At 38.3% G+C, this 13,309-nt stretch overlaps 1 protein-coding gene across 1 annotated transcript in view; it reads right to left on the bottom strand.

The window, feature by feature from the left end:
* LOC117287800 (adenomatous polyposis coli protein-like) overlaps positions 1–13,309 on the bottom strand; it is a 40,070-nt gene that overhangs the window by 17,038 nt on the left and 9,723 nt on the right. The window contains exon 2 of the mRNA XM_033768321.1: positions 4,025–4,133. The gene's annotated coding sequence lies outside the window, so the exon portion shown is untranslated. The remainder of the gene's footprint in view (positions 1–4,024; positions 4,134–13,309) is intronic.

Raw genomic sequence — 13,309 nt, 5'->3', positions numbered from 1 at the left:
ATTCCCATCATGCACATTCCTTGGGTCCAGCATAGATGAACATATTGCACAAGCACCATGTTCAATGTTTATAATAGACATAGAATGTATATACAGCATAAAGTATGTGTAAATCGATGGTAAATAACTTGATGTCCATTGATTTTATTACATCTGGTGCACACTCCCATATTTGGGACCAACCAGGGCCAAATTTCATAAAGCATGTAATCACAAAAACTAGCGAAGCAAAACAAAAAGTTGCTTAATTTACCAGCCAAAATTACATTAAGTTCAGATTGTTGTGACTGGTGCACCACTCAATTTTTGCTTAGCAAAGAAATTTGTCAAACAGTACATGTATCTTCTTAGCTCTATGTTATTTTGCCCAGATCACAGATGTGTACTTTTTTTTATTTAAGCAAAATGAATTTTGAATAATCAATTTTGTTCTGGTAAAAATATTAAACAAACCTCCCATTCCGAAACTCATCAAGTTCCAATTAAAGAATATCTTTGTGCTGTCCATCAGCAAATCCATCAGAAGGAATTAACATTACAGTATAAAAAAATAGAAGCCTCATTGGGCGATGGTATTTCACTTTAGTCCGATGGAATGCTCTCCGTTTCAGTTTGATATTACTTGGTATTTTAAACGAAGCTGTAAAACAGCCATGAAACTAAACTGTATTGATGGCCGTCCCTTGATAAACACTCCACGAACGTTCCTAATATCACAGATGGTCGGCTAACGTTCTGGCTTCGGTTAATGGCGTCACCGTGGACGTTAACTTATCGATAGGCCGGCATGATGGGAGCTGACGTCATTGGCTCAGGCCCTTCCCGTTTTTAATAAATGATGTGCCCATGAATTATAGATTTATTTTGTCTCTCTCTCTCTCTCGTAGTAGGAGATAAAAACAAAACAAGATGTAATGGACTTGGCTCTTGCTCTTTCTCACTGCTCATTTAAGGATTTGTGTACGACACAAAGCACAAATGACCACAGATTTACATTCAACTTCCACAGTTTAAAGATAATGATGGTAGAAAACTTCCATTAAAATATTACTTGCTGATGTGCTGTAGTTTTGATAAAAGGGTTAAAACAATTTACCAAAAACAATTTTATATTTGAGCCAAAATTTATTTTAGCATGTAGCACAACAAATTTACACAACTCTCCTAGAAATCTTGCTCTGTGTTTTTCACTTTTCTCTCCAAAAACTTGACTTTTAATGAAGCTGAAACTTGTACAGAAAAATTGTATCACAAATTGTATCACTTTTGTGGAACCGTTTGTTTGTTTTAATCCTTTATAAATGTAGATAAATACAATTAAACTGATCTGTGACAATTCATTTCAAGAGGTGTCCCATTTTTGAGATATCGCCGAAAAATAACAATAATGTCGATGCAGGAATAACAATCCGTATTGGAAACACAAGATGTTACTCTAGGTAATGTTTCTGGGATTCAATTTTTTGGGGAAAAAACTGACTCCTTTTTCTACAACCACATTACATCAAAGTGAAATGATTATCAAAAATGCTTGAATTACACTTTCAAAAGCTGCTGTACTTTCTAACCAAGTAAGTTGTTTAATGCCATTTATTTTATAAGTGATTACCAAACATACACGTTCCCTTTAAAGGGTCTAGGTACTTTCTCTAGGACAAAAAACACAATGTCCACAGATTTACACCAAACTTACACAGTTTGAAGATAATAATAGTAGAAAGCTTCCCTGAAAATATTACGTGCTGAGGTGCTGTAGTTTTGGGGAAATGAGTAAAACAATGTCATGAAAATAATTTTTGTCTCATGAGACGAAAATTATGACCATGTAAAAACGTATTTTCATGACATTGTTTTACTCATTTCACAAAAACTACAGCACATCAGTAAGTAATATTTGAAAGGAAGCTTTCCACTATCATTATCTTCAATCCCTGTAAGTTTTATGTAAATCTGTGGACATTTTGAAAAAGTACCCAAATCCTTTAAAATACTTTATAACCAGTAAAGCTTTATCAGACAAAGATGTCTTTCATCCTAACTAATCCCTCGTAATATCCTCTAACTTTAATCTAATCAAGTCTAGGAAATCATGCTCTATGGCATGCTGGTAATCCAACTATAATGTAAAAGTAGTCTGTAAGTACATTACAGGTAGCAGGATACCGTCTGCGCTAATGCAGTGAGTTGATTAGTATTAAATTTCTATTAAACGTCAGAGTGTGTTTGGAGCCAGACAGCTTTGGGTGAATTTCTACATCTGTCATTAGCAGGGACTGACATCTCGTTTGTAAGTGAGGGAATTAGCAGTATGATAATAATATTGGACATTTCTAGTGCGCCATTTCTGACAAAGATGACATTCCTGGTGCAAAAACAAGAACTCTGCTTATACACAAGACAACCATCTGGTATAATGTTGTCCCGTGGAAATTCAGGTTAATTATTGTCACATAACGCATGCTTAGGATTTTTTTTTACAAATTTAGGTCAACAGTGCCCTACAGGTTTAAAAGAACCTCAGGAGGGGAATACTTTGATAATACTGGTTATGAAGTTCCAGGCCTGTGTGCGTTGTTTTTTAAAGGGCAAGGGCACCAAGGCATTTTCTTCTTGGTAAACTATTGTCGACCCTGCCAATACTGTAAAGGCCTAATACCTTTAAGTTGAAATGAAGCTACTGTATACATACATGTACATGTACATTGTACATACATGTAATGTACATGTACATGCACAAAACCATTTGAATCAGGTTTTGTAGGGTCCTGCTATTGTTGTACTATTGATTGCCTTTTATATGAAATTTCTCTGCAAGATCCAAATTGAATAAAATTGAACAAAGACAAACTTTGTCATCTCTACTGCTCCTTTGTGCAAAAAAGACAACATAAACATATGAAAGTGACTTGTACTAACTATGCATAAACAATTGGGCTTTATACATTTTGTCTGAAGTCTTGATAAACAAAAGTCCTAAGAAAAAGAAAAAGAACAACACAGCTATGAAGACACAAACAAAAATATCTCTTGACAACGCTTAGATACTTACGCCACTTAACTTTTATAAATAAAATCAACACAGATGTTCATGTATGTTGTATGACGTCCTTCCGCCCCAAAAAATATTTCAAGAATTAAAACCCTCTGACAAGATGATTTGGACCATGCTGGCAAGGATGGAATACAATATAAAGGCACTCTGCTATAAATATTAATGGGGTAATGGCTTAAGCCTGTTGTGAGGCCGTGACCTCGGACGACCCCTGCTGAGATGGTAAAGAGGAGCGATTCAATGTATCTCATTTAACTAGCGGGGTTTCTAGAGACGGTGCAAGTCTCGGGCGTATTCAAACCTCAGGTCGGGACTAAGTTGATCCCAGCCATATTGATTTTTGCATGAGGGCGATTTTGTTTCTTACAAATACTTTAGTTTCATGGAGTTGGTAAATATGGACTTGTAAAAAAAAACCTGACGGACATGTGAACAGGCAGCAAGCCTACTAGTCCTGCTTGCTACACTATTGGAAACTACTCATAATAATTGTCATCATAAAAACTTACTCGGTAATGAGCAAAGGAGAGCTAATGGTACATGTAGTATAAAACATTCTGAGAAATGGCTCCCTATGAAGTAACTTTAGATTTTGAGAAAGACGCAATTTATCATTCAAATATTAAAAGACTTCAGGCTTGAAGCGCTTTATTAGGCATCTGAAAGCACACAAAATTGTGCATCAAGGGTGTTTTTGCTTTAATTATTCTCTTGCAACTTCGATGACCAATTGAGTCCACAGATTTGTTTTGTTATGCATTTTTCATTTATGTTAGGATACACCCAGTGAGAATACTGGTCCTTGACAAAACGTGTCCAGTGCCTTCAAACATAACTTTGGTTTCATGGAGTATGTAAATACGGACTCCTGAAAAAAGGTGACGGCCTAGTGAAATGGTTAGCTAACTAAGTCCTGCTGGCCAGTCAATGGAAAAAAAGGTTAAGAGCAAATCCTGTTTAAAAGTGACTTACATTTTCCGTAATGGGAAGCTGGTCAATGCGTTGCTTCAGGCCTTGCAGTTGAGTGAAGTACCATGCTTTTAGCTTCTCCTCGTTGTCTTGCTCGATCAGCAGTAAAACCCTGAACAGAAAGCAAGATGAAGATAAAAGTTAACGCCAAGTTAAGTTTCAGTGAACACTTCACCAGTAGAGCTCTTCACACTCTCAAAGCGGGGTAAAAGACTGCAAAAGCAATCTGGATTCATTCAATTCTGAAAACAGTGAACAATTTCCCTAGTACATGACATAGCACAGCAAAATGCTACACAAACTATGTCAATTGATATATAAAAAAATCATCATTTGCTACTCAAAGCATCCAGTGTGCGCATAACTTTCCAGTCTAAATATTTTGCTATGCAAAATTGCTAGACGAAATCGTTTCCCTGAATCACCCACTGGATCGTTATACCATGCCAAATTTAGATCATGCGACAACAATTGTGCATACAACTCTAATCATTTCTGCAGCCGACCTTAAGGGTCTTTTTGTGTGAAAAGATGAGCACACCTTGTTGTCTTGCTCGATACGCAGCAAAACCCTGCACAGAAAGCAAGATGAAGAAAAAAAGTACACTCCAAGTTTAATTTCAGTGAACACTTTACCAGCAGAGCTCTGTACACTTGTAGTCCCATAGGGCAAAAAAACTGCAAAAGCAATCTGGATTCGTTTAAGTCTAAACACCCTCCCGGATCGTTATAACATGCCAAATGTAGATCATGCGACAACAATTGTGCATACACCACTAATTATTTCTGCAACCGACCTCGATGGAATCTTTCTGTGTAAAAAGATGAGCACAACTCTGACGATTAAACACGTGACTCAATGAGGTTGAAACAAAAGCATTATTATGAGTAATAATTTCTCGTGAACAATGCGGCAAAAATTCAATATTAAAAATGTGTCAAGCTATTGTTGCGCATGACACATGAGACAAAATCATTTGTAAAGGGGGTAGACAGGTTGGGTAGTTTGGGATGCAATTTGAATAAGAAACATATGGTGTACACATGTACATGTAGGCTACATGTACATTGTATGAGTGCACACATGTGTCACAATTACAGTCATGATTCAATTTTGTTGATGGGTTTTGTGGCATGGCCGAGCGGTCAAGCACACTGAATTCAAGCTCTGGTGTTTCTGATCAGCAGAGTGTGGGTTCGAGTCCCAGTCTTGAGTCCCAGTAATGTCCCAAATGACAGTAATGTCCTAAAGCAAGGCACTAAGCAAGACACTAAAGTCCTGTGTGTTGAGTACGTAAATTAAGAGAAGGGAGATTGCCCCCCTAAATCTAATAGTGGCAACTGAGTGAACAACAGCACCTAATGAAACCCTTAATTTTAGGTACAGAAAGTGGTCTCACAAACTCTGGCATTTCTAATTAGCAGAGTGTGGGTTGGAGTCCCAGTCTTGACACTTGTGTCCTTAAGCAGGAAACTAAAAACCATTATTACTTCGTCCTTCGGATAGGGCCTAAAGCTGTAAACTTTGCAAACCCGTAAAAAGGTACATAAAAGAGTCTCATTATTTCTAAAATTAAAAACTTGTAGGCCTACATTACATGAACATGACATACAGACTATACTATTTATGTAGGCCTTTAACTTAGATCACAATCGCCACATTGCACTTAATCTACAAAACCCTGGAAAGTGTCTAAGGTTATTAGGCCTCCCAGGAGGTTGTTACTCTCTGTACGCTTCCTTGTTGTCACCTCTCACTTTAAAGGTGACATTTGCTTGGGGAGTAAGATACAGAATGTACTTTAACTGACCCTGCTCGTTCTGCCAAGGTTTAAAGGTACATGTAGGGTCATACTTTGTTAGTGAACCACTGGATGATAAAGGGCGCTTTTTAAGAAAACCTTACTTATTCCATCACGGCCCATATGGCCAACAACACGTTTGTGAGTCTGTGGCTTCCAGAGAATGCCCCTATTGGCATGTGTGCATGTTTTTTTTATACTAACAATACATGTAACTTACACAGTAAAAATGTCTTGCACCAAGATTAGATCTGGAACAAGCAGAGTAAACTAAAACAGTCAGGAAACTGGAGGTAAACTTTAGGTTTTAACAGAGAGGCATTTGAGCTCCTTGGTTGAGACCATATGGCTGAACTATTTTACACATGGCATCCAAGTCCACTTTACCACTATCGATTGCCTAGCATGACTCAAGGTGCACATTTTCAACAGAGCAACCCGCAATGCAGCTTCAGAAACTTCAATATGTGCCAACTAGCCCGGAGGCACAAAGCAGTCATAGTAGAACATACATGTATAACATCTCAAGAGTAAAGACATTATTACCTTCATAAGAACAATAACAACCAGTGTTGGGGGGGGGAGGGCTTGCACAACATCTGGATTTTGATCTGATACAAAGTAGCACATTAAATCCACAGAAGGAATACAGAAGGGATACAGTATAATGCGCCAAATAATTAGCTCTGAATGGTAACAGTCTAATACATGTCAGATACCAAAACACAATGACTGTATTATGTGGTTCAACATTCCAACATGAAGTCTTGAAACATAAAAAAACACTTTACGCTTGAACAAAGCATTTACAACTTTCTGTCCTGCTTTTGGAAGCTTATTATTAACATCAGAGAATACTTTTGTGTTTTGTACTTCTCTCGACAAAGTAGAAAAAAGGACACACAAAAATTTGAGGGATAAAGGTGAAGATCCCCAGCCCCCCCCCACTACTGAACATGCAGAGAAGGTTAGACTGAGGGGGAAAACTATACTTAATTTTCCTAACCAAAGGCTGTTACAATATATATAGAATCTGACAACAAATCAATGTATATGCAAGAAGGACAATATGCAAGAAGGACTGCCGTTCATTCATGAATGGCCAATGCTTCAGTAGGCCGAGACAACATTGCAACCATTACTCCAGCTTGGACGACCAGCAACCTGGCCATCAGCCAATACCATCCCAAATAACCAGCCAGGATGCTTCTTGACAGACTAGAATGAACAGCTGTACGGCTTGCTCTCTCTTCGTGCTACTCAAAGCAGATGTCATAATTAATTCAATTCATGACGATTTGGCTGGCGACAACCCTCCATTACTGGATTGATTGCCGTCAGTACTTATTCTGGACTGACCGTTGAGATTCAAGCGAGTCTGTGTGTGGGTATTTCCGCTGAATATAAATAACCTCAAATTCAATGATGCAATTTTTACAGACAATCCATGTACATCCATGATACTGATAGATAGATAAATAATAGAAAGATGAATACACAAATAAACGCTTCATTCATAACAGCCATCAAAACATAACAACTGTATTGCAACTAAAGACTTTTCTATTGCAATGTCACAACCCCAGCTTTTTGCCAACCGAGAACAAAACACTATGAAAATTTAGCCATGCATTAGCTGCAAAAAAAAAAAAATGTAGCTATTCAAGTATACATGTAGAGTTACATTGGCTGGAAACAAAACAACCAATCATATGAGGTATTTCATTTAAATGCAGTGGACACTATTGGTAATTACTCAAAATAATTTTTGGCATAAAAACTTACTTGGTAACGAGTAATTGGGAGAGGTTGATAGTATAAAACATTGTGAGAAACGGCTCCCTCTGAAGTGACATAGTTTTTGAGAAAGAAGTAACTTACCACAAATTTGATTTCGAGACCTCGATTTAGAATTTGAGGTCTCGAAATCAAGCATCTGAAAGCACAAAACTTTGTGTAACAAGGGCGTTTTTTCTTTCATTATTATCTCACAACTTCGATGACCAATTGAGCTAAAAAAAAATTACCGGTTTGTTATTTTATTTGAGATAAACCAAGCGAGAAGACTGGTCTTTGACAATTACCAACTGTGTTCAGTGTCTCTAACTGAAAGTTTGCAGAAAATGTTGACGTTGGTTTAAAGATCTGTGCAAAAAAATATGCCCAACTGCAAACTGACATCCTGTGATTTATCAAACATTTTAAACAAAAATTCCAAAACACCCTACATAAAATGTGTTATGTACAAAGGCATGCACAACTTACAGGTCTTCCTTGTAAATTCCAGGGGGTGCAATTACCAGCCGCTATACACTCGGATTCCGCTGTCGAATCCTGATGTTTTAATTGGAAATATTTCCTCGGATTGTAAAGGTATGGCCAGCTTTTTAGAACCCCATTGGCAGTGTGTGACTCACAAAACCATTCCTGACGTCTAGCTATCTGTCTACATTATTACCTCACAAAACCGCAGCATGCAGCGACACCAATGCAATAATAACACTCTCAACAAGGTATATCTCTTCTGCTGATATGTTCACCCAAATAAAAAAAATAACATCTGGGAATCATATCAATTAAATTTCTGGGGTGATGATCTGCAACGAGCCCGCAGGCTTTTCTTGTGACTAACGGGTTAAATAGGAACTCCATGATACGCCTGTGTAAGCTTGCCAATCAAAACGCAATCCAAAGCACATCATTTTTATTATGTTCTCCCCGCCAGACAACCGCTCAATTTAACATATGTTTCCAAAAGCTGGCCGCAGATATTGATCAAAGTATTCAACTTTAAAGCATGGTTCAGATGGAAAATTGAATTCATTTCAATACCGAGAGAACCCAAATATTTGGTGTGTCATGGCCAGCAGTCTACTGCATTGGCCTCTAGTTCTGGTGGTTGAATCATCAGAGTGTGGGTTCCAGTCCTGGTCATGACACTTGTGTCCTTGAGTGAGGCACTTAACCATAATTGCTTCTCTCAACCAGGTGTATAGTGAACCATCAAGGGCTGAGATATAAATAAATGTTAAGTAAGTTTCCCTTGTGGTTTATATAGGTCATTAAATTTGCATCATTAGAACGATACAAAAACAAATTTGAATTTGTACTTAAACAATATTCCATTTGAGAACTTATATCTTGCTGTTTATTCTACAGAATTTGATATACTATAGCTAAAACTGTCCTGCTTTACTAGCATGGACTACTTTCACTTTAGTGGCTTGGGGGAATTCTCAAAATTAACTTCACTACCGCGGAATGAATTTACTTGTTATCACTATTCCTTAACTCACAACAACATTGAAACATCCCCCCCTCAGTAGTCCAACATCCCCCCCCCCTCCACCCCACCACACACTACCACCTCCTCAAGTCAAATATGACTCACACCCAGCCACATTCCGCTACAGAAACCAATCCCAACACCTTCATAAGCTGAAGTGTACTGGACCATCACACAATCCCATTAGACATCTATGAAATGATGGGGGGGGGGGGCAGCTATAGTTAAAGCAAGAACCAACTCTCTGCGGCCTCATTGCGGTCAAATTTAATAAAGTCGTGAGATCTATGGCTCAAAGCTCAGACGTCCAAAGTAGTCGTATTGCATTCTAAGCAGGAAGAGGTTCAGGGGGAAAAAGTGACATCTAGGATTATACGGCCAAATGGACGTTGTTTTTCTTTTTAAAGTGTTTAATTCCATACACCCTGGAGAATATTATTTGTGAATGAGCAAGGTTGTTTTCATTTTTCAAATGGTACTTTGAGAATAAAGGCTACACTTAGGATTCTTCCCCCCCCCCCCCCCCCCCCCCCCGGACACAAAATAGCATATAGAGCCGCTAGGCTTATGCACAAATTGGTTCTCATGAGGCAGGCTTTTTAAACACTACGGACACAGGGTTTGCACCTGTGTTGGAAGTAGAACAAAGAAATGTCCACAAAGTGACTGCAATACAAAGTTAGCTGCAGGTTTCTACATGTATGGTATTTTCTGCTATACACATCCATAAGACCTACCATAGGATCATGTGACATCTTGACATTTTCAATACTGTCAGGGGATTCTGAAAACGTTTTGAATGTTCATCTTTAAATCGACACCAAGGAAATTGATGTAAAAAAAAGTATCACTGTAAGTCACACATTTGTCAAATTTGACATAAATCATGACACAAATCGTTCCAAAAATCAGCCAGTAATGAAACTTTATCAGCACACAATACCCTGGGGAAGAAATAAGATGTTCCATTTCCCCACCCCTCCATCCCACAACATTGGTTTGATCTTTAATCAGTTGATTCACATCCGTTAGTTTTCATTCCCTAATTCTCCTTCCCTGTCAAGAGGCACATATCGGAAAGGTCACAGTTGGCTTTCCTGCGGCTTCTTCAAAATGATTTTTTTTTCTCAGCCAGGACGAAGGAGTCAGAATAAGTTTTGATGAACATCTTAAAGGCACTGGACACTATTGATAATTACTGAAAATAGTTGTAAGCATAAAAAACGTACTTGGCAATGAGCAATCAAGAGCTGTTGATAGTAAAAAGTATTGTGATTTTTCTTTTATTACCCTCTTTCAAATTCTATAACCAGTTGCTCAAGTCGTAATTCTCACAGATTTGTTATTTGTATTATGTTGGGATATACCAAGTGAAAATACTGGTCCTTGACATTTACCAAACGTGCCCAGTGCCTTTAAGACGTCACTAACAGACATTTTGGGTGACAGGATTTTTTCCTCTCTTCTATCAGGAAAGGTTGCGATCAGTTGGCTCTAGGCAAAAACCTTTGTCTCTCCCTCTTCCTGAACTGTGCAGAACAGTTTGTCGTTATAGACAACGGTAATATTATGTTCTGACTTATCAATAATGTTGGCTACTGTTTATATTATGAAACACGTCCAATAATGTATTTTATCATGTGAGGGCAAAACCAAATTAAATGTTTTATTGAATTAAATACATGTAAAACCTTTCCTGGATATAGTTGGTAAAACAATTACCAGAAAACCCTATTCAGCGTTCGTCTGTTTGCTGGCCAACTGCCTGTTAAAACACCTCAGGACCGGTCAATATTCACTCCAAGTTGTCCTGCTGGCCAATTCAGTGTTGAAAAAGCATCCCTATTCAGTATAGATTGTCAAGTATGGACCAGTGAAGAAGTTGATGGACAAGTGAAATGACAAGCTACTTGGTCCTGCTGGCTCGTCGCTGAACATTTGTCAAACCTTGCTATTTATTGATTGTTAACCAGTCAAAATTTGTATTTTTTCTTGTCTGGGTTCGGAGAGCATTCATGTGAAATGGCAATTTGGAAACAACCGCACCACCTGTGTATGAAGCATTGAGGCGCGAGTAGGAATGCTGGGGGACGATTCCATTCGTATACGTCCTTCATAAACAAGCAGAGCGCAACCAAATCTGAGATGCAATTGACTAAATGGAATGGCATGTGCTGCATTCATGACATGTCAAGATTTCAAGGCGGCTCTTTCTGCATCATGGCAGAGGATACACACAAAAATTCATCAACTCACTCATTTATATATTTTTGTACACCTGTACATTTTGTACTCTTTGTTAGAAATATTTTATGCAAGTTTGCTTCCCAAACAAGTCTAAAAGCCACTCTTGGTAAGGGGCTACAAATATTTAAGAAGATAATAACTCAGGGGAGCTGAAGGTTACGGAATTGACATTCCTCTTAAACAGTCTAGATTGTAGGATGGAGGAAAACATGCACCAGGCAAAGGGTTCCAAAGAAATGCAGAATATAGAATAAAGCTGTTTCACTGGGTTTTTTTTAAAACTACATCTCAGAAAAGCAAGAGTGTATGTGTGAGAACACACAAAGAGCCTGGTTCCATGGTGAAACATTCTGACAGGAGGACCCAATCTGAACACACTGTGCCTCATTTACCATAAAACATCTGTAGAAAATACAGAGGCTGGCTACATACCTACATGTACAGTAGGAAAAGAGTTTGTAGCAAGCACCTGACAAAACATTGTGGATTCCATGAAAAGATGCATCCACATATAAAATTTACAGGCCTCAAAATAACCTGCGACACCCACATTAATTAAAATGATGCCTGGTGTTTTTGCTGTGGTGCCCTGTGCAAAGTTTCAATACAAAGTAACATTATCCTCATAGAAGTGCCTCTCACCAGAGAAAAATTGCTGTGCCTGTTCAAGAAAGAAAATCAAGGTCTGAAATTGGCCATATTTGGAGTTGGATTCTAATTCTAATATCAGCAGATATCAAATTCCTCATATGTTTATTTAGTTTGTGATAGCCACCAGACAAACTGCGCATGCAGTGTACATACAATGTATATGTACGTATCTCATGCCAAATACCAAACAGATTAATCAATGATGATTATCTCTGGCTTACACATCACTTTATGAACAAAATCAAAAACTTCTCCCTGTAAAAAGGTTTTATGTAGGTATGCACTCAGGAACCCTAAAAAATAAAAAGAGTACTATCAAATGCATAAACTCTAGATTTAAGAACAGCCGAATTTATTTGTCTTAAACCCTGTGCCCATTTGATTTTTTTAAGGTAAACTAACCGAGCAAATGGGCAACGTAACAATTTAAAAATACAGTCCTAGGATATTCCACCAAGTCCAATGGGTGCTTTTAACCTGCCATCCCGTGTCCAGCATGCCCAGGGCTGTAGGAGAAGATTTCCTATCACCTACATGTATCAACTGACAACTTGAGGGGAGCCAATAAATCTGTTTCATAAAAGCAATTTGCATCCAAGAATGCTTATATTGTCCAGTACCATCCCAGGATGAAATATTCAAGAAATGGCAAAGAGCCTGAAACTCAAGACTTAATGGGGCGTGGGTGAAATCATAGCTGCTCCAATAATACTATGATTGCTGTCTACTCAGTACAGGTACATCATGTAAAACGATACTTCAAAATCTTGCTCCATGATGTATTGCAGTATAATGTCCTTGCACATGCCCCCATGTACTTTGTTTTTTTGTAAGGACACAGTGTTTTTTTCCCCTGTGATAAAGGGAAACTCTACATGATTGAAGAAGACTAACGTTTCTATTTGAACATTTCACTCAGAGGGCAGCAAAGCAATGGCAAGGGGCATGGAGGCAATTATTGCCTCTGTTGTCTCCATGAAGTATCGGGCCTGCATATTATTTGTATTTTGCAATGCAGTAAGCAACAGGACTGATGCTTCATTTGTGTAAAGGGCAAGGGCACCAAGGCGTTTTTCTCTTTGCTAAAAGGGCACCTCCGTGAGGAATCCTTGAGGGGCACCGAGGCAATGACCAGGGGCAACAGAGGCAACGGTTGCCATTGCCTCTGTGAAGTAACACGCCGAGTAACCCACACAAAGAAACAAGGGGAATTGCCAGTATTTGTTGTCTCCACAAAACAATAACTTCAACAAAATACGAACAATTCTACAGCTGGTATAACATGTGGTGCTTTCTAATGGT

The sequence above is a fragment of the Asterias rubens genome, chromosome 3 (assembly GCF_902459465.1).
Source record: "Asterias rubens chromosome 3, eAstRub1.3, whole genome shotgun sequence".
Classification (NCBI taxonomy): domain Eukaryota; kingdom Metazoa; phylum Echinodermata; class Asteroidea; order Forcipulatida; family Asteriidae; genus Asterias; species Asterias rubens.
This window is presented reverse-complemented; position numbering and strand designations above follow the sequence as displayed.